We start from the raw sequence: 22,639 nt of genomic DNA, 5'->3' as shown, positions 1-22,639 counted from the left end.
GCCGACCTTTTCTGAAATGCCTTTAAGGCGTCATGACGCAATTCACGTGTAATGCCGTTAAGTCGTTGTGACGTTTACACGTAGGATGTCTACGTGCTTTCGAAGGAGAATCATGGAGGGAGGAGGATTCCGTGCCGTGAAGGTATTTTGTGTGTATTTATAAGGCGCTTTTATACCTCGGAAGTATTTCGAAGCTGGTGGATTTGGTTTTGCTATTTCCAGTTTGATTGCAGCAACAGCGGGTCTTTCTGTTTCTTGGTTAGTATTATTCTGACACGCCCCCGCCCCGCCCCCAAACAGAAGTGATTTGTGGCCATGGCGTGCACGCCGAGGGAATTTCAGGGCAGATGTTTTTTTTGCAAATTCGGCTGCCAGCAAGTCGAGTTTTATTGGACTTGTATCTTTTACATCTCTAAACGGCAGTGGCTTTTTGCTGTATTTACGGGCTTTATACAAAACGGTACCGTGTATATGCCACCGTTCTTCAACCTATCTGTGCAATACGGCTGTCAATGTTTGAACAGCAATGAACTTACCCAGTTGGAAATTAAGCCCTATGTCGATCCGATTTTTACCACAGCCGCATGTTTTCTTCTTTTTCTGCACTGCTGCACGCTCACGCTGCCTACATTTAAAAATCAAAAACCCTGACAAGTATGCCACGCCCATAGCCACACAATTCCGCCCAGTTACACAAGGCTCCGCCCACGTGTCAAAAAAGTAAACTATATTGAATATGTGATGTGCACAAAACTGCATCAAACGGCACTGCACCCTCAAAAAACTCATTTACCATTTGTACAGTGCCTTTTTGCATTTGGAAGCATTACACTAACCCATAAAAAGGTATTTTTGCAAACGTCTGCAGCAGGTCTTCTCGGCTGCAAGCGAGAGGGCCTCTGAGCATCATTTTGAAATACGCACTCATGCACAATTTCATTCGAAGACGGCCTTCCAGCCTCTTTAGTTTGGTTCTAAGACTATACCCCTGGTTTCCCCATTGTAACTACAAGACTCCGAGCCCCAGAATGCAGTTGTTATTTCACACTGGCATACATCTTGTTGTGCAGGATGTAAATAGAATGTGCAATGCTTCATAAAGGGTAAAAACATTGTTTTCATGTAAACCAAGCAGACATGGCACAGACTAGTATGCATTGTTAGTAGGTATTTACTTTAGCGTAGATGGAGATAATAGAGCTTTTAAATGCAAAGCAGCCCATCCCAGTGAGCTGTGATTTGACAGAGAAATGGGCCATACCCACATACTTGTCTGCTAATGCCTGCAATAAGACGTGCCACGTGGATTACATAAAAGAAACAAAGACAATGAGGGGGAAATGCCTGCAGCCTGTATAGTCCTGCTGAGACATCTCTGAAATGTTATCAAGCCCTTGATCAGCATTTCCCTGGCAGGTCCAAATATAAGTAACCATTAATTAGAAAATCGCTGACAATTTACACCCTTTTCAGGGATGCAGGTGCGGCATGCAGGTGCGTCCATAGTCGCTTCAATGTTGACTGCTCCAGCCCTTCCGAGCCTCAACAACTCTGGCTCTGCTGCGAAAACCCAGAGACTCTCCACTCTTCCCCTGAGACCAAGAGAAGAGCATGAAAACCCTGAGTCTCCGGGATAAAGCTGGAGGTTGGGCATGTATGTGCTGAGCATGCTGACTGCTAGAGCGGGAGACGAGTGCAGCGACATCCTGGGGCTCTGGATGAAGAGCAGTGGCTGCAACAATGGGGGGTGGGAGTGCTACGGCATGAAGTATCCTTGCTATGGTTTCTGTAACTTTACTGCCTTTACGAGCTGAGGGGTTCTGATTTGAAGATTGCAGCATACCTGTCTACATTAGAGAAACAAAAACCCAGAGAATTGTCACCCAAGCCCCACCCACAAAGCACCGGCCATGCCCCATATTAAAAAAAGAGAGAAACACTCTAGATTTCTAGTTTTAAGAGTCTCTTAAACATACCTGCCTTCATTAGAGCAACACAGTCTTGTGGCCACCAAATGGCAGCAGAAGACTGTCAAAAAGGGAGGACCAGGGTTCGGGGGGCAAGGCATAAAATAAGCCGTGTCACGTAGCATTTGCCATGGAATTCTGTAGGTTTGCTAATTAAATTGACACTTGTTTAGCAACACTGGTTATTTAAATTACCCTTTTCAATGAAAGCACAGCTCGCCCCGCATTCCTCTCTTGCTCTCTGGCCTTTCTCCACCCTTTTTTCTCAGTTCACTGCAAGTTCAAAGGGGGCTAATGGAGAGAGTGCAGCAGTAATCATCTCCTCAATTTCTAAGTGCCAAAGGCCTGTTTAGTAGTGCTAGACAAAAATGTCTTTCTTTTTTTAAAAATAATTGCAAAGCAAACCAAACCAGAAGTCATTGTGTTGACACTTTTATTAAGCTATGTCCTATCTGGCAAAGACCAGTGTGTGTTCACTATTTGTTTTTAAAAGACAGTCCTGCAATTCCATTCCTAAACCTTTACGTTGTTACATCATGCATAATCGCAGTATTGCTATTGTAAAACACTGTATGGACTCTCTGCTTTACAGTAACGCTTAGGTTAGTGTATTTAAGTCTCACAGTGCCAACTATATTCCATTTTGTTGGGGAAGATGAACCAGATTGACAAGTGGGCAGTTTTGAAAATATACATGATCACACGGCCAAATGCTTTTGATGGCAAACCTAGTTCAGTCATCTGCTGGTTGCATGCATCTGTTGCTTAACCCATGAGCTGATCCCATACTCCTTGACATTCTACTGTATCACCCTGTTACTTTATACCAGCTACCCTGAAAGTGTGATGGATGCAAACCTCAGTATTGCCCAGTTCTCTGCCTGCTACACCCTACATTCTGCTTGGTCTCTTACTTTCTTTCCTCTTAAATAATAAATACACAAAGAAAGCTAAATGTTTACGCAAAATAGTGATCAATAGTTCCAGCAAGTCTGTAAATCACAGGTCTAATTCAATACCATACATTGTAGTTATGCTCCACAGCTCGCTTTGCTCTATGATTGATTGCATTATATATTAGCACTTGTGAGAGAGAGAGATGGGCAAACTGTTTTCATAGCCTTTTTATCATATTTATTTGTTTGTGTCCATTCATGCAGCTAACATTTTACATACACTCATCCAGGGCTCGCAAAGTCTACTCTCTCATTCGAATAGTAGAGTATATTTTATGATGGGCGTCTACCGTTTCCAGAACATTTTCAAAACTTTTATTTAACATTTGCAGTGTTTGCAGTACATTTCTGGTCTCTGGGTAGCAGAAGTGTGCCAATCATAGTGGGGTTGTTAAACAAAGCGCATTTACATTTTTGTCAGCCTTTGCTATGGGTGGAGTGTATTTCTCTTAGGTCGAGTAAGTAAACTCGACCTGAAGGTTTAGCTGAATTTTAAAGAACTTGCAGGCTTCAACTCATTTCCCCAATGTCTTCTGCCATACACAAAAAATGCTATTGTTGCTAATTTTATGTCTTGGGCACAAATAACTTTTGGTTACATGAAACATATTAGTACAACATAGCTAATCAAATGGGTTTGTTTGCTATCAAGAACATTTTAATTATCAAACTCTGCTAAATCAATTTTTGAAAACTAATTTATGCCTCTGGGGCAGGGGTGGGCATCTGCACCCAGGCAGGCACAATTACTTTCAGAACAGTGTGGAATTCCGAACACGGAGCAAGCAGCTCAGAACATTATGGTAGAGTGAGGGTGGGGTGGGAAGAGGCGCTCTCTTCTAGGCAGGCGAGGCTGAGACACCCAACCATCACCCTGCAATGCTTCGAGCATCAGAGAGGAGGTGGCGCAGGGTGGTGGAAAGAGCCTTGCCTATGGATGCCAGGTATTTGCATTCAATACCAAGCCTCCGCTCATGCCTCAATGTGATAGGCTGCTATAGGTCTTTCTGTAGCCAATCACACGGCAGAATTTCTTGTATTGACAGAAAACCCAGAGAATCCATGCTCTTCACCGGAGACGCAGAGAAGAGCATTAAAACCCAGAGTCTCTGGGCTAAACCCAGAGGCTAGAAAGGTATGCATTGCAGGGAGATGTGAATAGCTTTACCGCTCCAGTGCTGCCAGGCAGTGCATTGAGCGGTACCGGCCCCAGAGTCTGTACCACAAGATGTCTTTCTTGATTCTCCCGTCACTCCAAAAACCCACCCCCACGTCCTCCACCCTACCCCACCCCACCCGGCGCGGCATACTTTCTATCTGTATAGGACAGAGTTCCTTCATTTCCCAGTGTTGTCTCACTGACTAGATGCCTGCATGTTCATGTATACTATGCTAGTATACAGGGAAAATGCAGACTCCTACATAAAACTAACCATACTATAGGCAGAGGTCTTCAATGACGGTGCGAAAAGAGAAACTATATAATTTGTCTTCCTCATTTAAGTGTGCATGACGACGATTACGACACAATATTAGAGACTTACTTAACCCTAATATTGCTAAGCTTACAGCGCATAAAATAACTAACCAGATTAAGCAAGCGAAAAAGTGTACATCGAAAATGGCTGAGACATTATTGTTTAAGCTGCGCCACTGAGGCGTGGCGTCAGCCCGCAGATTTCGCAAAAAACTTTAATACCATCGGGTTCTGGAATGTTATAAGAGGTGCAACCAAAAGAATGTTACCTATAAATAGTGTATCCACACAGGCATGGTCCACTCACATTTATAACGCATTAAACTGTAAGATGCCAATTGATGGAGCATTATCTATTCCCTCTATAATTTGGAAGTGTAAGGCTATAGTAGGAGACATAAATAGTATAAATGCAAAACTTAAAACCTCCTGTGCTGCATGCCCAGACGGCACATGCAATAGTCCAATAAAAATGTCTCCTCACCTTTGGGCAGAATCTCTTCACATACTTTTCCCCCACATTGGCATGAGTGGCACTTTACCTGATTCATGTAGTAAGTGTCACATTTTACCAATACATAAAAAGGGATGCTCGACCAACCGTACACATGGTAGGATACTTGTGATGCTGGACATTACAGCAAAAGTATTTGCTACGGTATTATTAATCAAACTAAATCAATGGATTAATGACCATGACGTCCTCCCCCGTCATCAGATTGGATTTCGACTGAAGTCTAATACATCTCACAATCTGTTGATGTTAGTACCAGCTGTAGAATATGCCTGTACCCGATGACAGTGTAACATCTATGGTGCATATATAGACATCAGAGTAGCCTTCAACACCATCATGCGCAACAGACTATGGGCTAAACTGGAACATTCCTCGAGGTCTGCTTTAATAAGATTGTTACTGCACCAAAATACCAGTTTTAGAGGGTGCCTGGATGGTCAGGGCCAGTTATCAGACTCCTTTCCAACGAGTTCAGGGGTTAAGCAAGGGTGCATTTTGGCAGCTACCCTATCCAATCTTTACTTGGCTGATTTTGCAACCATCCTTGATAATATTAAATCTAATGCCGTAAAAGTTGGAACCCCGCAAATAAATTGGTTAGGATATGACAATTATCTGTTATTAGATCATACACCGTCAGGTCTACAAAAGTTGTTGGATGGACTCCACACCTACGTGAAAATGAATGGGCTGCAGGTTAATATCAGTAAAGCTAAAATGATGACCTTTACAGGGAAAAACAAGCCTGCGCCAATTTTGTATGGAATTTCGATGAAGTGCTGGTTGAACGTGTGACCCAATACAAATATTTGGATTTGATTGTTGATGAAGCCTTGAAATAGCAAGTGCACTGGCGGGAGACAAAAAATAAGTGTATGAAGTTGACCTATGAGTTCAGCTCCTTCATTGGTAGGAATGAGGGTTAGTCAATTCAGACTATCCTTATACTATACTCCACTAGGATTGTCTCTGTTTTGATGTATGGAGTGGAAGTTTGAGGCCATAAGCAGGCAAGTGAGCTAAACCGCTTTGAAGCCAAGATATTACGGATTAAGCTGAGAATGCCAAATAATCTGCCGAACTCCTATGCATAGAGTTCAACATTAAATGCACCATGGCTGAGTTTATATCCAGAGCTACAATGTGCTACGAAAAACTCTTAGACCTTGACAATGGTACTATCCTGGTCAGTTTTTATAAGGCATTCACCAACTTGGAGAGTTTTGAGATCATGGGTACCTTGGCAAAATTAGCCATACAACTTGGTTTTCAACATATAATATTAACAACGAAATCGGGCAACAATCATGTAGGGTGGCTAAAAAAGAAAATTCTTAGTTATGGCTATGAGTCTAACTTCGTTCATCTACCGACTAATGTAAATAGTGGCCCGTTCATACAGTATAGGATGCTGCCCAAATCGCTACCCAGATATATCTTTGCATATCCAGACTGCTAAACCATCCGTCTATCTCCTGTTCAAACTTAAAATGTGCTCAGTCGTAGAAATAGTAGGCGCAAAAATACATATCCTTAGACCAGAACGCATGGGCCGCCTCTGTGGGGAGAATGTAATTGAAACGCTTGAACACATATTGACTAATTGTGAAAGCCTAAACATGCTGAGAAGTCAATATGTTAAATCTTATGGCAATGAAATATACTCTTTGGATAATTCATGTATGTGGAATATGTTTATGGAAGGAAACAACCACTATTTATGGTTAAATTCCATATGAAATGTCCAGAAATCTTAGAAAACCTATTGAAAGGTACCTTTTTATTAAGAGTAGCATCTCAATTTCACCCTGATTTTAAGCCGGTCAAGTGGCACAGCGAGTAGAGCTCTCCCCTTGACATCCGTGCAGAGCCTTCTAATGCAGGTTCGAATCCCGGCAGGGCCAAACTCAGCCATTCATCCTTTTGAGGTCGATAAATGAGCACCACAAACCGTGGGTAATAATAAGCAGCGCTCAGATACCTGAGGGTTCGTAGCGCTATATAAGTACCAAATTTTATTATTATTATTATTAGCATTTTTTCCTTGGGTTTTTTTAGTGGTAAATTGATGATTCTTGTATTGATGAAATGTATAAAATGTGATTTTATGGCTTTTCAATGAGTAGATCAACTAAATAAATTAGGAAATTAAACGGAGGGTTCATTGGTGGTAACTTTTGGTTTTCACTACCGTAGCAGAAATACCCCAACCCATTGCCCAGCCGAACCCATCCCCCAGCCAAACACATTTTATAGCACTTCCTTTTTTATAAGTAATTGCAAAAAGTAATTTGATTAACTAGTTTTGCATATATAATATCTCACCAACTGTTTGTCAACCTGCTGAGCTACTCCAGTAGCCATCTACTAGCGAGTTTATGCATCCCCTGATGTACTAGGAATCACTGCATTACCAATATTGGTAAGGTCAATCTGGTAGGTCTATAATATATATTTATTGTACTTTTTTTCAATTGTAGGAACACAAATCCCATCTAGGACAGCAAAGTCTCAGTGGCACCATGAAAAATCCTGACCTCTGTAGTAGGACTTGCCAAAGGTAAGGATGCCTTTTTTTTAAAACCCTGTATTTTGCTGTGCGTGAAGGTGGGCACTTTTAAAGGTATAGTTAGGAGTCACAATCGGCGATTTCGAACCTATTTTTGAGACTGTACTTTTCTCATGTCCAGTTTGGGAGGGGGTGGAGGGGTACTGCCCTGTGCAATGTGCATCCAGGTGTGGTTTTTACTGCCAATCTTGGGCCTAGTTCAGAACCACACTTCAAAATACTCAAGATTTGACTCTTGTCCGGCTAAGAACATTGCAGTGTTCCGTAGCCCCTGTGACACTGTTGTCTATTAGGGCACAGTGGCGCTATGCTTGTAATTTTCAATCAGTTGCCCAGGCAGCTGCATGCCGGTTACCAGACGCCTGCTGGCATAGATTTGCCAAGTGTCAAGTGTTAGGATTGTTGATGTGTGGGAAGCGTGTGCTACTTTCGTAGCATCTTCAATATTGCCTAACTCTGAAGCAGGATGCCAAGGGGCAGTTTTGTTTGGCAGGTGAAGGCACACCCCTGATCAATCACACAAGAAAAAATACAACCTGCTAGGGAAACTGGCCCAAGAAACTCTTGCAAGGATTTTTATTTCCATACAAAATGGGTATCAGCAAAGGACTCTGCTGTTACAGAACGTTCTAAGCTCCCAAACCACGGGCTGCATTTTATAACTTCAAACAGCATCGCTTATAACGTAGATATTAACAGTACATTCTACCATCCCTGTTGGATGGGCACTACACACATAGGGTCTGCTCCCTATGGGATCTTAGGCCATTGGTCCATCTGTTTGTCTTCGTCCACTTGGGTGCTGCTGGGATCATCTCCGAGGTCAAACTAGCAATTAACGTCCACCTATGAAAGATTTTTTATTCCTACCATTACACTGTGCTGCTTCGAGGCTTGGGGACTGGCACAAGGAAATTCTTAGATCATGCAGACCTACACGTGCGCCATTCATTTCTTATTGCCTAGTCTACACCCAAGGTTTCCCCCCTCATTTTGGACTAAAATGTATTCCTTCCTGCACCTTACCTATCGTTTCGTTGTGAACTTAGAATGCCATGAGCCTTAATCTCAGATCTTTTATGGCCATTTAGTTTATGGGCATTGGTCTGGGGGGGTCTCCTACTATCGTGGAATTCAGGGGATCTCCGTCTAAGATGGTTATAAAGGCTATAGCCTTATGGTTGGCTGGGTGGAGGTCGGAGGCCTGCTTTGGCCGGGCCATGATTAAAATGCACGTTAAGGTGCCTGGTACAGTCTTGTGTCCTTGCAGGGCACATTCCTTCTAAACAAACACATTGGCAACATCCTGTACAACAAAGGAGAGTTTCTTGGGGGTTGGCAGCACGGCCCATCTCACTGTGGTTTTGGGCCTGGTCTGGATTCTCTATGCGATCTTCAGTCTAACGCGCTGAATGCTTCATGGCTTTGCAGGCCTTCTGTTCCAACAACATTAACTCCTTATTCTATCTGTTCAGCAGCAATTGAACCTGCTGCCTATGCCCTTTCGATATGTACAGTTTTTATGGGTGCGTTATCTACTCTGAATAGGACATCTCCTGACCTCCACTCATCTGTCCCCTGCTCTACAGGTTTGTCTGCATTAATCGCGCTCTGTACAGCCCGCAGTCTGGTGCGCATCGACGCTAGTGCTGCCTCTAGGCCTCTTTTACTGATGTCTGTGCATGCTGTGACATCTGATGGAGATACATATGGGGCTGTTGCTGGGTTTTACACAAGTTGGATTTGTACACCCCACGGAAGGAAGGGCAGCTAAGGGATATATTCCCTTATGTTCTTTTGGCGTCTTCCCAGCCTCACTTAGGCCTGCATCTTTTTCACTGTCCACTCCTCTGTATCCTCAAACATTTTCCAGAGGTTCAATATTTCCTTCCTGTTCTGTAGTTGGTTTCCCTTATATTTTGTTGTCAAATATATAGACATATGTTCCAAGATACTCCTGTCATAGGAGCCCTGTTCTGGCCATGAGCAGGGCATTCCCCCCCCCCCTCTTCTCTATGGGCGTTTCACCTCCCAAGGTAAAAGGGGTTTCTGCGCGTCCCCACTCCTACGCTTCTTCTAGTGCACTATGCATGCTGCCGCTGCGCACAAACAAAAGTCAAATGGTTTCCCCCACCCCCATCTCATATACTCATTGATACACTCCAAAACATGGGTGTAATTTTAGGGGGGGCGGGGGTGTTTGTCCCCCCCAACATTCATGGAAAACCATTTTGTCCCCATTCATTTGGCTGGGGCACCTTTTCATCAGATGTCATGCCCCCCCCCCCCAACATTTTCAGCAAAGTTACTCCTCTGCTCCAAAACAATGCCTCTCCTCGGGCCTTCACCCCTACACAATAAAAAACACTAACAAAACTAACTAAAATGACAACCACTACTATTTCCAAGTCAGCTAATTCTACAAGACTTCTACTTTTTTCCATAACTTCCTTTATGTTAAATTGTGTGGCACCACCATCTCCCCTCACTCAGGGAGGCTCCCTACTCTTCCATTTTTCCTTTCCTTAAAAAAATTCCACAATAATAAGTAGCCAAAGCCAGGCCAGATCAACAAGCTCACTTTCCACTTTTTCACACTTTCCCATATATCTATTCCCCACTTGTTATCTCTTGCAGGAGTATAATCACATGCACACGTTCACCCGAACTCCTTCCTCACGGGGTCCCAATGATACCAGCCTGCACTCCCCTTGGGGCTGCGCCAATGTGCAGACATACTTCTGCAAAGACAGCTCCTGTAAAACCACTCAATATTATTATGCGTTTTTAGGGGCTGGTTGCTGTAGGTGGGCACGGCCCTTGTGGAGAAGCGACTTGAGGCCTCCGCAGGCATGGGGGTCATTGGGATCCCATCTGGGTCACCAAATGAAGGCATGCTACTGATAGATCACACCAGAAAAAATACAACCCGCTAGTGAAACGGGCCCTAGAAACTCTTGCAAGGATAGCAAGTTTTTATTTCCATACAAAATGGGTATCAACAAAGGACTCGGCTGTTACAGAACGTTCTGAGCTCTCGAACCGCGGTCAGCACTATAGCTTCAAAATCAATGATACATTATGTAGGGCATGCTCCCTATGGGATGTCAGGCCATTGGTGCATCTTCGCTCACGTGGGTGCTGCTGGGCTCATCTGCAGGAACCCGAGGTCAAACTATGACATTGTTATTCCTACCATTACACTGTGCACCTTGGAGGCTCGAGGACTGGCACAAGGAAAATCTTAGACCATGCTGACCCACACATACCATATCGCATCGTCTGGACCCAAGGATTCCACCCTCGTTTTGGATTATAATTTATTACTCTCCTCACATCGCATTATAAATCTTGTTGTTTGAACTTAGAATGGCACAGCCATATTCTCAGATCTTTTATGGCCATTTAGTTTATGGGCAGTGGTCTGGGATTGCCTACTATCTTGGAAATTCAGGGGGTCTCGGCTCTAATACAGTTATAAAGGCTACAACTCGTGTTTGACTGGGATGGGTGGTCAGAGGCCTGCTTCAGCCGGGACAAGATGAGCATGCACGTTGAGGCGACTGGATCTGTCTTGTGGCCTTGTAAGGCACATTCCTTCGAAACAAACAAGTTGGCAACATCCTGTACAACAAAGCAGGGTTTCTTGGGGGTTGACAGCACGGCCCATCTCGCTGTGGTTTTGGGCCTGGTCAGCTTTCTCTATGCGATCTTCACTATCTAACGCGCTGAATGCTTCATGGCTTTACAGGCCCTGTGTTCCAGCTATGGCTAAATTAAAATGACTTTTAGTTGCATGTATATACTGCATCTAATAAGCATAACATGGTGCTCGTGTGGAGATATTACAATGCCCCCCCCCTTTAGGCCATTACCTCGGGAGGATAGCTCAGGGGCAACATGCTCACCTGGGAAGCAAGACGAAACAGAGCAACGCAGGTTCGATCCTCGGGTCCGCGCTTGGAAACCTCAGGTTATTTATAAGGTGCTTGATACCCAATCATATCATACCTCTTAATGGGGCTTGTCTTGCTCTAAAGTGCCATAGGGTGGTGGGTCGGGTTTAACCCCTTCCCAATACTGGCAGGAAGGCTGGCTAAGTTTTGAAGTGTGTGGCAGACTGTTTGAGCCGCTGTGTGGTACGGTGTGTGCGCTGCGTGCGCTGCACACACAGCCAGGTGTAGTCTCAGGCCGGGGAATGGTTGAAATGCCCTAATGAATGTGCTCTTTGATTCCTGCCTTCCTGCTTCTGGAGGCATGGGGCGCTTTGTACTTTACTTTAACTTCTAAGTAATAGTTTGGCTTATATACGTGTATCAGGCTGTGGCACGTGTGAGAAACCATGCCTCTGCAACTTTTTCTCATGGTTGGTTTACTTTTTTGAAGGAATTTTCCATTGCTCATGAGTGGTTCGCTGTTTCCGTTGTAGTGCATCATTTATGGCACTGTAGTGATGCCTTGGGTGTGGGGGCGGGGGGTTCTGATCCTTCTGGAGGATGGTGCCTGGCTCATATTAGCAAAGGACTGCCTGCTAAGGTGTAATATTTACTTTTTGTTCCTCCAGTATAGATCACTTTGGTCATGGGATCGGTCCCAGCATACACTCCAATTTCCGGTCCCTATCTATAAATTCCTGTACATCTTGTTGTCCGCAAGCTGGGACTCCCAAAGGTTCATATTTACATTTAAGAAACTGTAATGGGTGCTTGTCTTTAAAGGAAACACAAAATGACTTTGCCTCATTTGGGGTATAAGAGCTCTGCAGTTAAGAACGTATTACCTCTCCAGAACACCTGCGAGCAGATGGAACTAGTTGAAGCCACAATGGGTGAAAATCTTGGAGGAAGTTACCAAGCACCAAGAGACACTTCACTCACAAATAAGGCGACGTGTGGCAGGGACATCCACAGCAAGCCCATTATAAATTTATGGTTTTGGGTATAGACCAGTTTCACAAATACTTGGAGCATACTAAATTTACTTTTTTTTAAATGTATTTATTTTTTCCTTTTCTTTTTAGGCAATAATTCAGAACATGCCACTCCTTTTCTCTTTTTTTTTTTGTGCTTTTCTTTGATTCCAACAATTCTCTGTGTATGGGAGAATTTGAGCCTTAGGCAATTCCTGGTGGTTAATGGCTGATGGAGGGTCTTGATGAAAGTAGAAGAGAAATACATGAAGAAAAGGATTTCAAAGCAGTAAGTTATTGGGCATTTGTAGAGGGTCTTTTACCATTGGTATGATCTCAAAGCGCTATGGGTTGAACGCCTCCCTTTGGGGACCTTAGTGCCGGTCAGAGTATGTTTGCAGCTAGACTGAGTTGTGGGTAGCTGCATGTAGAGGGAGGGAAAGTGCAAAGGAGCGCAAGAATATGCAAAAATGAAACCAATGGGACGGGTAAGATCGCGCTTAAGGGGAGTCATTTACAGCTCAAGTAAAAAGTCTTTTGTATTGATGTCACGCTTTGTAGTTTTAACTTGCCTTTTTCATATCTGCAGCCAAGAAACAGTGTATTAAGACACAGAAAACATTTGATGAAATAATTAAATCCTATTGTGATGCAGAGGGACTCATTCAGGCTTTACAAAAAAAGAAAGGCAGAGGCGGAAAAGCAGCTAATGGTGGAATCTGGGAAGCGCTGGAAAACTTTCATGAAATGCAAGAAGATGCAATGAAAAAGAAAACAAAATGATATTGTAAAAGCTACTGGTTGGAAACGGACTATTCCCAAACTTAGTAATGGCTGTTCAGTTATGTTCAAAAGCCGGAGAACCTAAGTCTTTTGGCAGGGATGGCTAGTGTTCTTTATTCCACCTACATTCCTGCCTCAGAACCCACCTCTGTTAATTCACCTGGACAATTGAAAGACCCAGCAGAAAATCGGCAGATGTTTCTCTGTAATGTTGCAGTTCCCAAAGATGTAGCTGCCCAACAACTACAAAATATATTCGCCTATCAAGTAACAGCCAATTGTCTGCTACAAAGGTTTTGTCGGACAGATCTAATTTGACAGCTCAACTGTTATCACCACGTCTTTTCAACAGTGTGTGCTTGTTTACAGTATGACGGTCATGCCTGTTTAGACAGTGAAGTGACACCTACACGTTCCCACACGGACACCTACACGGACCTGCTCAGTCCTTCAGATTATGGTCTTTAAAAACAATGGAATTGGGATATCCCCACACCCGAGTTTGTTTGCTGCGTCATCCCCTGCTACTAATTGACAACGTAAGTGTAGCTCACATGCTGCTGTGTGAAACTGAAGATGCAAGTGCTCTTCTATGTAGAACTATAAAGTTGATCTGGTGAATTTGTAGGTTGGTGTCAACTTGTAAATGGTACATATATTTGTGCTATTGGTAATGTCTGATTTTTAGTGGGGTCAGCAAGTGTTTTCTTGGGTGTGGTGAATGGTGGAACTAATTGTTAGATTTTCTTCACCAAATATCAATATGAGCAGCTGTCAGCAGTCTCATGCACTAAGACCGTTAACTATTCTGTTTAGGTCACCTTTTTCCACACTCACAGAATCTTTTACTCTTTTTATGGGGGTTATTTCTATGACTCTCCATAGTGTCTTTTTATTTATTTTTGTTTAGATTTATAAAGCGCACAATGGCCTTGGGGCATCGTGGCGCTGTTACCGAATTCTTACTTGGTTGAGCAGATGAGAAAAACATTATAGTATTGGTGGCACAAAACGGCGTAAGGCAAAAATAGTGGTTCCATGGTTACAGTGGAGCAGGTAGAAGCAGAGACATTAGTGGCATGTTACAGTATTGTTACAGAGGCAGTACAGTAGACAGGCTAGATGAAATGTTTGGTTTTCAGAGCTTTCCGGAATACTGAGTATGAAGTTTCGTTTCTGAAGGCTTAGGGGAGAGTGATCCAGTTTTTGGGTGCTAGGTGTTGGAAGCTCGCACCCCCTTCTTTGGCTCGTTTGTAAGATGGCACGTAGATCTGGTTGGTGAGGTGAGACCTCGTGGGTCTGGAGGAGGTAACTGGAGTGATCCTGTCAGATAGGTATCTGGGGACAGCGGGGAATTATGTGAGAGGCATTTGTGTGTGATTGCAAGGGTCATGAATAAGATGCGCTCTCCAACCGGTAGCCAACGTGCCTCTCTCCTAGTCTGAGAAATGTTCTCCCTTTTAGAGCTGCTCAGAGCTGCCCGAAGGGTATTGCCCTGTGTGACGTATGGCTTTTTAATGTTTTTGGCACAGGCACCTAAGAAGAGGGCATTGCAGTAGTCCACGTTGGTGCCTACTATAGCCCTGGAGATGTTAAGGCAGTTATTGGTAGATAGGAATGGTTTGACAGCGTTGATAATTTTGGTGGTGAGTGCAGCCGAGGAGGCAATGGCACTGACCTGGCATGACATGGATAACGAGGATTCGAGGAATACTCCTAGCGTTTTGACTGAAGGTGATACTGCGATAGGTGTGTTGTCAATATTGAAGGTAGCGTATAGAGGAGTTTGCTGAGGGTCTCTTTGGTGCCTACCAGGAGGATCTTAGTTTTGTCTCCATTAAGACATGGGCCGTTTGCTGCCATCCATATCTGTATGGCTGCATAGATGTTGGCGAGGGCTTCTGAGTCTTGTTCATACTCTCCTGTGAGTGGGAGAAGAACTTGTGTATCGTTGGTGTAGGCCATGCCGCGATGATCCAAGTAATTGAAAAGGGGGAGGGTGAAGATGTTATACAGTGTAGGTGCTGTGAATGAGCCCTGCAGGACTCCACAGTGAATGGTGGTGGGATCAGCTCATGCAGAATCAGAAAAGACCCTTAAGTCTTCTTTTGAGGAAGGACTTGTGGGCAGAATTTTTAAGTTGTTTGCAGAGGATGTCGTGGTTGAAGAGATCAAAGGCAGCCGATAAGTCAAACAAAAGGAGAAGTGCCGGTTTCCCTTTGTCCATAATGTCACCAAGTTGTATTTTGAGATCCAGTAGAGCCGATTCTGTCTCATGGCCCGGTCTGAATCTTGCCTGTCTTTTGCCTAGGATGCAGTTTTCTTCTAGGAATTGCTGGATTTGGGTATATGCAACCTTGTCCAGGATTTTGTTATTGGGGTCCAGCGAGGGTTTTTTCAAAAGTGGGCGATCCCAAGCTTCTTTTAGACTATCAGGGGCAGAGTTGAATTTGAAGGGGGCATTGATGAAAGTTTTGAGAAAAGACGCAAGGGTGTCTGCACATTCTTTGACCAGCTTGGCTGGACATGCATCACCTTTGCAATTGGAAGGTTTAATATTCCTCATGATGCCTAATATTTCAGATTCGGTTACTTCTCTGAACGAGAAGGGTTTTATGTCTTTGGTAGCAATGTGGGATTAAGTCTGAATGTGTTTAGATGGGTTGTTCTGATAGGCATGGATCTTTTGTTGCAGGAGATCAATTTTGTTAACAAGGCCTGTTTGAACATTGGTACAGCAGGCTTCAGAGTGTTGGTGACTTGTGTGGACAGTTCTTTGAAGAGTTCTCTGGATTCGGAGGTGGTGTTGGTGATCCTATCATTGTAGGAGGAGGATTTAGCTTTAACTATAGCTTGCTTGTATTGCTTTGCTAGGGTTTTATACGTGATGAGCGTGTCGTCCTGTGTGGAGTTTTGCCATTTGTTCAAGGCTTTGTGCTTTAAGGCACACACTTCTTTCAGTTCTGAGGAGAACCAGTGTTTTTATTTTCTTTGCTTTTTTGCTCTCTAACAAGGCGATGGTGTCCACTGCGGTTTTGAGCAGTGTTTTTGCTAGGGCCTTTGTTGGACTGTGTGGTGGTGTTGACTTTGGTATCCTTGGGTGGCGCAGGAGGAGTCAATGAGAGGGTTAAGTGAGTGAGTTTCCTGAGTCTTAAACTGAGTTGTTGTTGTTGGTTGGCGGCCTAGTGATGGTAGCTGTAGGTACATGTGCAAGGCGTGAGCAATGGCGTCGTGGTGGAGTGTATTTGGAGCAGTGGTTGTGTTGGGTGGTCATGTTGCCCGATGGGTTGTGGATGGGCAACTGGGTTTTGTGGAAAGTGGTAGAAGGTTATGTGGGTTTGGAGAAGGAATGAAGGTTGGAAGGAGGTAGGTGGGATGTTGGTGTGTGGTGGGAGTGCTGTGGGTAACATGGTGTGTTCAGGGGTGGTAGATGTCTGGTGAGGCTGACGAGCACTGTGAGCTTATGGGTAATGGAGCTGGTTTCAATGCTCGTAAGACAGGCAATAGGGACAAGGCAGTCAGGCGAGGTACAATACGGTAGATGCAGGCTAGGCACAATACAGTAAAAAGGCACAGTAGAACACAGTAGTACGGCCTGGTCAGTACAGGCAATAGGGGTACAGCACAGTAAATGCAGGCGATAGAGCAACCAGGCTAGGAAAGTTTAAGTACAGCACAGTAGACTGCACAATAGTACTCAGCAGTACGGTCCAATAAATGCAGGCAATGGGAGTACAGCACAATAGATGCCGGCATTGGGGCAATCAAGTGGCTCCAATATTTAACTTTAGCCGCTGGATCAGGATTTATGCATGGGGTCACATAACCGAACGGCTGATTTCATACTGTGTTAGGTGTACGGTCAACATTCTGTGGTGTAAATATGACAATTTCTATTGTTAATTGATGGGGCAGAGTTTCGTGCAGCACCTCCCGGCTCCGACGGGTTTGGGACAGGGAGCCTTGTGCAGTGGGCCTTAGGCAGTTGGGCTGGCTTCCGCCTGCCAGCGGCTACAATTGGGTGATGTAGCTACGGCGAGCACGGTTGCCTAGCAACATAGTAAACAAATGCAACGGGCGCACAGTGGCCATTTTAGCATCAGCTGAGAAGGCAAATGGCTGACGCTTCATTCGTGGAACGTCGTAGGGATCTGGATCAGGCAGTATTACGGTGATGGTGAGCTAGTAAGCCGCATCGGGGTGGTAATTCATGCAGGCTCTGGTGATGTAAAATGCAGGGTGCAGATCACTGGATTGATGGGCAATCGTGTTGTGAAACACGTGGTTGGCATGCAGAGCGCATGGCCCTTGTTTGGGCAGCAGAGCGAGGCGTAGGGGCTCCTGCCCTTCTGGAGGCTGTGGTTGCACTTATCCTCTTTGATAACTGTTTGGCAATAAGTGCTTATTGTTGCTGGGTTGACCTAGGGGCTTCCCTTTTTTCTTTCTCTGGCTAACCTTGTGAGAACTACAGTTCCCAAGGGTAGAAAGGATCTTTGGATCCCTTTTACATTTTTAGGTGAGACCAGCAACCCCCACCTTATGTGGAGTGCTGGGGAGATACTGAGTATCCCCTTTCTTGTTTTAAATATAACATTTATATTACAAGGGCAAACTTAACTTTAATGGCTGGTGGCAGTGAATATTTGTATTAATTCAGTACACCTTTACTGCAGGCTATTTGCAGAGCCCCGGTAAAGGCACCCATGGGTGCTCATTTTACCAAAATGGCCCCTGTCTTTTAGCATTTCTTGTCCTTTCTTGTTCCTTCCTCTGACATCCAGGGCAGGAAATTATTTATTATTTTTATCTTTGGCGGGAGTCTTGTGTACTCCCCGCCCAGGCTCCAAGAGTGTCTCTGAAGTTAGGGAGAATACACAACTCTGCATTCTTTTGTCTTCCAGCCTAAATGTGAGAATCCAGTTCAAACTGGAAGGCTGGCTGTCCTCGAAGGATTGACCTCCACACACAACCCCCTGAGTCCCCTCCCCCAAGTTTAAATGTTGCAAGGCTGTTTGGCTGGGTTCCTGCATAAGTCTGATCCTGGAAGCTGAAGAAATAGTTGACCGCTGGAATCAAAACCAAAGGGGAAGATGAAGAAACCACAGCTAGCGATTTCCAGTGACTGGAGAGCCTGCTGTAGCTCTTCCTTCCAATCGACCTGGGAACTCCGAAAACGACGACCCAGACCAAAAGCCTGTTGGGACCCACTAGACTCGAAGGCCTGCATTTTGAGCCATCCCATGCCGTGCTGCGACTTTGCGGGGCTCAGATAGCCCGGGACCTTGATTCATTGTGCGGTGCACAGTCTTCCAAATCTTGCTGAAGCCTTTTGGGCATCCTGCTGTATCTCCAGAGGCACGATTACAGTCTGAAAAGTCACCTCACCAGAGTGCTGGACCTTGCATACGATATGATATGGCATTTATAACGCGCCTATACACAAGTGTTTCAAGGCGCGACAAGGCCAGGGAGGGGAACAAAGGGAGCACAGACAACGATCCTACTAGGCCATGTGTCATTCAGATCGTGCAAGTGCATAGGAAGGGGAGGGAGGAGAAGTGCAGGGAGGGGTGGGGGGAGGACAGTGCAGTACATGGGGTAGTAGGAAAACAAAATAAACAATAAGTACGGCCAGCAGGTGGCAAGTGTAGGGTTAAGTGCAGACATTAGGTGTCAAGTGCTGGTAAAGGGACTGTAGGGATACAGGAAACAGTCCCCAAGTGCGGGGGATGCTGGGAAGGCAGTGCAGGAGTGCGACTGGCGGGGAGGGAACCTGGGCCCAAGATCAGAGGGTGACCAGGAACCAGTGCAATTTCAGTGTCAGCCAGGAAGACAGCAAGGGAGAGGAGGAGAAAAAGCAGAAGCAAATAGAAAGGTTTTGAGGTGCTTCCGGAACCGCAGATGATTCTCCAAGTTTCAGGGAGGCTTTTCCAGAGGGAGGTCCCAGCCGAAGAAAGAGATGCCACCAACACGTTGCTTGGAGAAGCAATTGACCCTGAGGGAGTTTGAGGTGGATGAGCGAAGAGCTCGAGAAGGAAGGTATTTAGGGAGAGGGAGTTGAAGGTATTGAGGCCCCAGAAGGCCTTGTGGGCGATGCAGAGGGTTTTGAACTTAATCCTCGCAGCCACTGGGAGCCAGTGCAGAGATTTCAGTCCTGGAGAGATACGATCCCTGGGCTTGAGGCCAAGGACAAGTCTCGAAGTCCTGTTCTGGATAAGTTGCAGAGGGCAAAGAGTAGAAGCAGGCAGATTTAGAAAGCGGCTGTTGCAATAATCCGGCCTAGAGAGAACCAGAGTTTTGGAGACCGAGAGCTTCTGGGGAAAGGCGAGGAAAGGAAGACTACCTCCTGAGGAGGTGCAGCTGGTAGTGTGACTTCTTAGAGATGTCACAGATGTGAGGAGAGAAGGAGAGTGTAGAGTCGAAGATGACCCTGAGGTTTTTGCCATGCAGGTGGGAACAGGAAGAGGGCCAAGAGAGGCCGGCCAGAGAGCTACAGGAAAGGCGGGAGCAGGTGTGCCAATGAGGAGAATCTCAGTCTTACTGGCATTAAGGCAGAGGTGATTGTCGGCACGCCACTCTTGGCTAGCAGACACAGTCAGAAATGAGGGAGGTAGAAGAGGAGGCTGAGGGTAGCCTGAAAATGAGCTAGGTGTCATCCGCATAGCACTGAAAGTTTGGGCAGAGAGCAGCGATCCGGTGGGCCAGGAGTGCCAGGTATAGGTTGAACAGCCAGGGAGAGACCCCTGGGGGACACCACAGGTAGAGAAGAAGATAGCAGAGAGGAAGGACCCAAGTTGGACCTGGGAGGGTCGGTCAGAGAGGAAAGAAGTCAGCCACGCCAGAGCCTGACCAGTGATACCCAGGTTATCACCGAGACGGTTGAGCAGGATGGCATGGTTAACAGTGTCAAAGGCAGAAGAGAGATCAAGCAGAATGAAGACGCAAGGGGTGTTGGGGTCAAGGTTGGAGAGCAGGTATTCACGGATGTTCAGGAGAGCCGTTTCCGTGCTTCTGGCATCTCTGAAGCCAGACTGATGGTCATGAAGACAACCAACGGATTTAGTGTGGCGATTAAGCTGGGAGATGGCCAGTTTCTCCAGGATCTTTCCCAGGAAGGGAGTGATGGAGATTGGGCGATAGTTGGCTGGGCAGGAGGGGTCGGCAGAGGGTTTCTTAAGAGGGTGCATAAGGGAGTGCTTCAGGAGGGATGGGAAGACGCCAGTGGCGAAGGAGTGATTGCAGAAATCAGCTAGGGCAGGTGCCAGGGAGTCAATGTGGTCCTTGATAGTTTTGGTGGAACAGGGGTGAACCTGTTTCGACGAGACTTTCATAGATCGGACTTGTCTAGAAACCTCGTCTGCGGAGAACAGGGGAAAGGCAGAGAAGGAGGGAGGAGAGGTGGCTGCAGAGAGGCCAGAGGAAGAGCAGGGAGTGGAGGGAGGAGGGGGGATAGGACAGGGAGGACAGAATCCTGAGTTTTAGAGATGAAGTGAGAAGCCAGTGCCGTACAGAGGGACTGGGAGGGGACAGGGGAAGTAGAGAATGTGTCGGGATTGGCCAGTTCCTTGCAGATTTTAAGAGTTTGTCCGAGTTGTTAGATGCCGCAGAGACGCGGGCTTGGATATACGCTCTTCTTGGTTAGGGCAGCGAGCCGGTATTGCCTTTGCAGCAGGTGGCAGGCCAGTTTGTCAGAGGATGTACATGAAGTATACCATTTCCTCTCGGCCACCCTACACTTGCGGTTTAGGATGGCGAGGTCAGAGTCGTACCAGGAGTTGCACTTCACTTTGGGCTTCAGGCGGATTCTCATGACAGGGGCAAGGATATCAAGAGTATCAGATCTAGCAGAGTGGAGCGTGGAGAGGGCTTTGTCAGGATGAGTCAGCCAAAGTGGGGGGGAGGGGGGTGAGAAAGTGGCGGCGAAAGCCTCAGCTGACACGCGCTTCATGGGTCGGATGACCGAGAAGGTGGTTGGCAGTGATGGAAGTGGCTTGGCCTGAGGGGTAAGGAGGGTGAGGTGGGAGGAGAGGAGAAAGTGATCACTCCAGGAGAGAGGAGTGGTGAGAAGGACAGAGAGGGGGAGGTCTGAGGAGATCAGAACATCAAGAGTGTGCCCTGCAGAATGAGTTGGGCAAGAGGAGAGAATAGTGGGTGAGAGAGAGTTGCAGAGGTCGCGAAAGAGTCCAGAGGGAGGACAGGCGGCATCCAGGTGGATGTTGAAGTCTCCAAGGAGGAGGAGTTTAGAAGTTTTTTTTTTTTTATTTATCATTATTATTATTGTTTTTAATTTTTTTTGTTGGCAGAGGCATACAACAAGCACACACATCAGGGTGGTCATATACATTTAATATACACATGACAGAACACGACATACACAATAAAATCACTATACCCGGAAAAGAGCCAATAAGAATGGAGGTTGTAATGCACTGCTACACAGAGATACCATCCTCCGGGCCTGCGCTCTCAGATGAGCTCCCCTCCTGGGTGTGAAGGTAACTGTTGAATGCGATCCATATGTTCTTGGGACGTGAGCGAGTAGGAAGCACTTCGAGGAATTCCTCCTCACAGTTCCGGGCCAGGTAAGCAAGTTCAACCATTCTAATAGAAAGTAGATGTAAGGTTATTTTATTCACCTGTAAGTTGGCTATATTGTCCAGTTGGGTTACTAAGTGATTTCTTGCTGAGCGTCACGGTAAAACTGCTAGGGTTTACTACCCTTGTATTACTGAAAGTAACTATTGGATTGACTTCCCTAGAACTCTGGTTAGGTGTCCCAAATTAAGTTATATGCTTTGGTCTGTGTATCTTCAAGCATAGTGTTGTGTGTTTCAATAATGTGTTTATATGATCTGTGATGGTACTTATTTCCCCCAAGATGTATCTGGGCCTACTTGTATTTAAATAAACCATTTATTTGTACGCTATGTAGTGTTTGTGTTTATTTGGACCATTTGTATTACAATTTCTTTGTACTGATTCTACAGCCCTCTCTTCCCTCCTAGGATAAGCCTGGCTGCTCTGTCTACGGTACCCTGAACTCGGATGGTACAGCTTTATACTAGTGGAGTCTTTTACTGCCTCAGTTGAATGCTTTTACTAAGCCCTTAGTAGAACTTCATCTTCCCCCATCAAGTCTCCCCGGCATCACAATGGGAGTGGTGGAATTTGGATTTTATCAGACGCTCAGTGGATACCACCCTTTATTCCTGCTAGAAAAGTGCAGTCCTTTGTAACCTTCCTCTCCATAAACCGGTGCTGTGTGGGCACTCTGGCTGCTGCTTTATGGTAGTGATGGGTTCAGTATCCTCCTTCTTGGCAAATCAAAGCCATAATGCCCAATGTATAACCAGTTGTTCCATTTAAATTGCTAGTTATTTTTTATTACTGGTCATTGATAGGGTGATATGATATGTCACTTATAACGCACCTGTACACAAGTGTTTTTAGGCGTGACAAAA

General features: G+C 45.5%; 1 protein-coding gene and 1 long non-coding RNA gene across 9 annotated transcripts in view; one reads left to right on the top strand and one right to left on the bottom strand.

Moving 5' to 3' along the window:
• The window catches only part of RNF220 (ring finger protein 220), an 856,068-nt gene that overhangs the window by 188,118 nt on the left and 645,311 nt on the right, over positions 1-22,639 (bottom strand). The window lies entirely within an intron of this gene.
• Positions 48-22,105, top strand: LOC138549202 (uncharacterized). Of its 2 annotated transcripts, none has more exons than XR_011292992.1 (4): positions 48-142; positions 7,398-7,477; positions 12,507-12,684; positions 12,985-22,105. It is a non-coding gene; the product is annotated as an uncharacterized lncRNA (long non-coding RNA). The 2 variants fall into 2 exon arrangements; XR_011292998.1 differs by lacking the exon at positions 48-142 and adding an exon at positions 143-258.

Source organism: Ambystoma mexicanum, chromosome 1q, assembly GCF_040938575.1.
Source record: "Ambystoma mexicanum isolate Mex_15411 chromosome 1q, UKY_AmexF1_1, whole genome shotgun sequence".
In the NCBI taxonomy this organism is placed as follows: Eukaryota; Metazoa; Chordata; class Amphibia; order Caudata; family Ambystomatidae; genus Ambystoma; species Ambystoma mexicanum.
The sequence above is the reverse complement of the archived record's forward strand: the minus strand, read 5'-3'. Positions and strand labels throughout refer to the sequence as shown.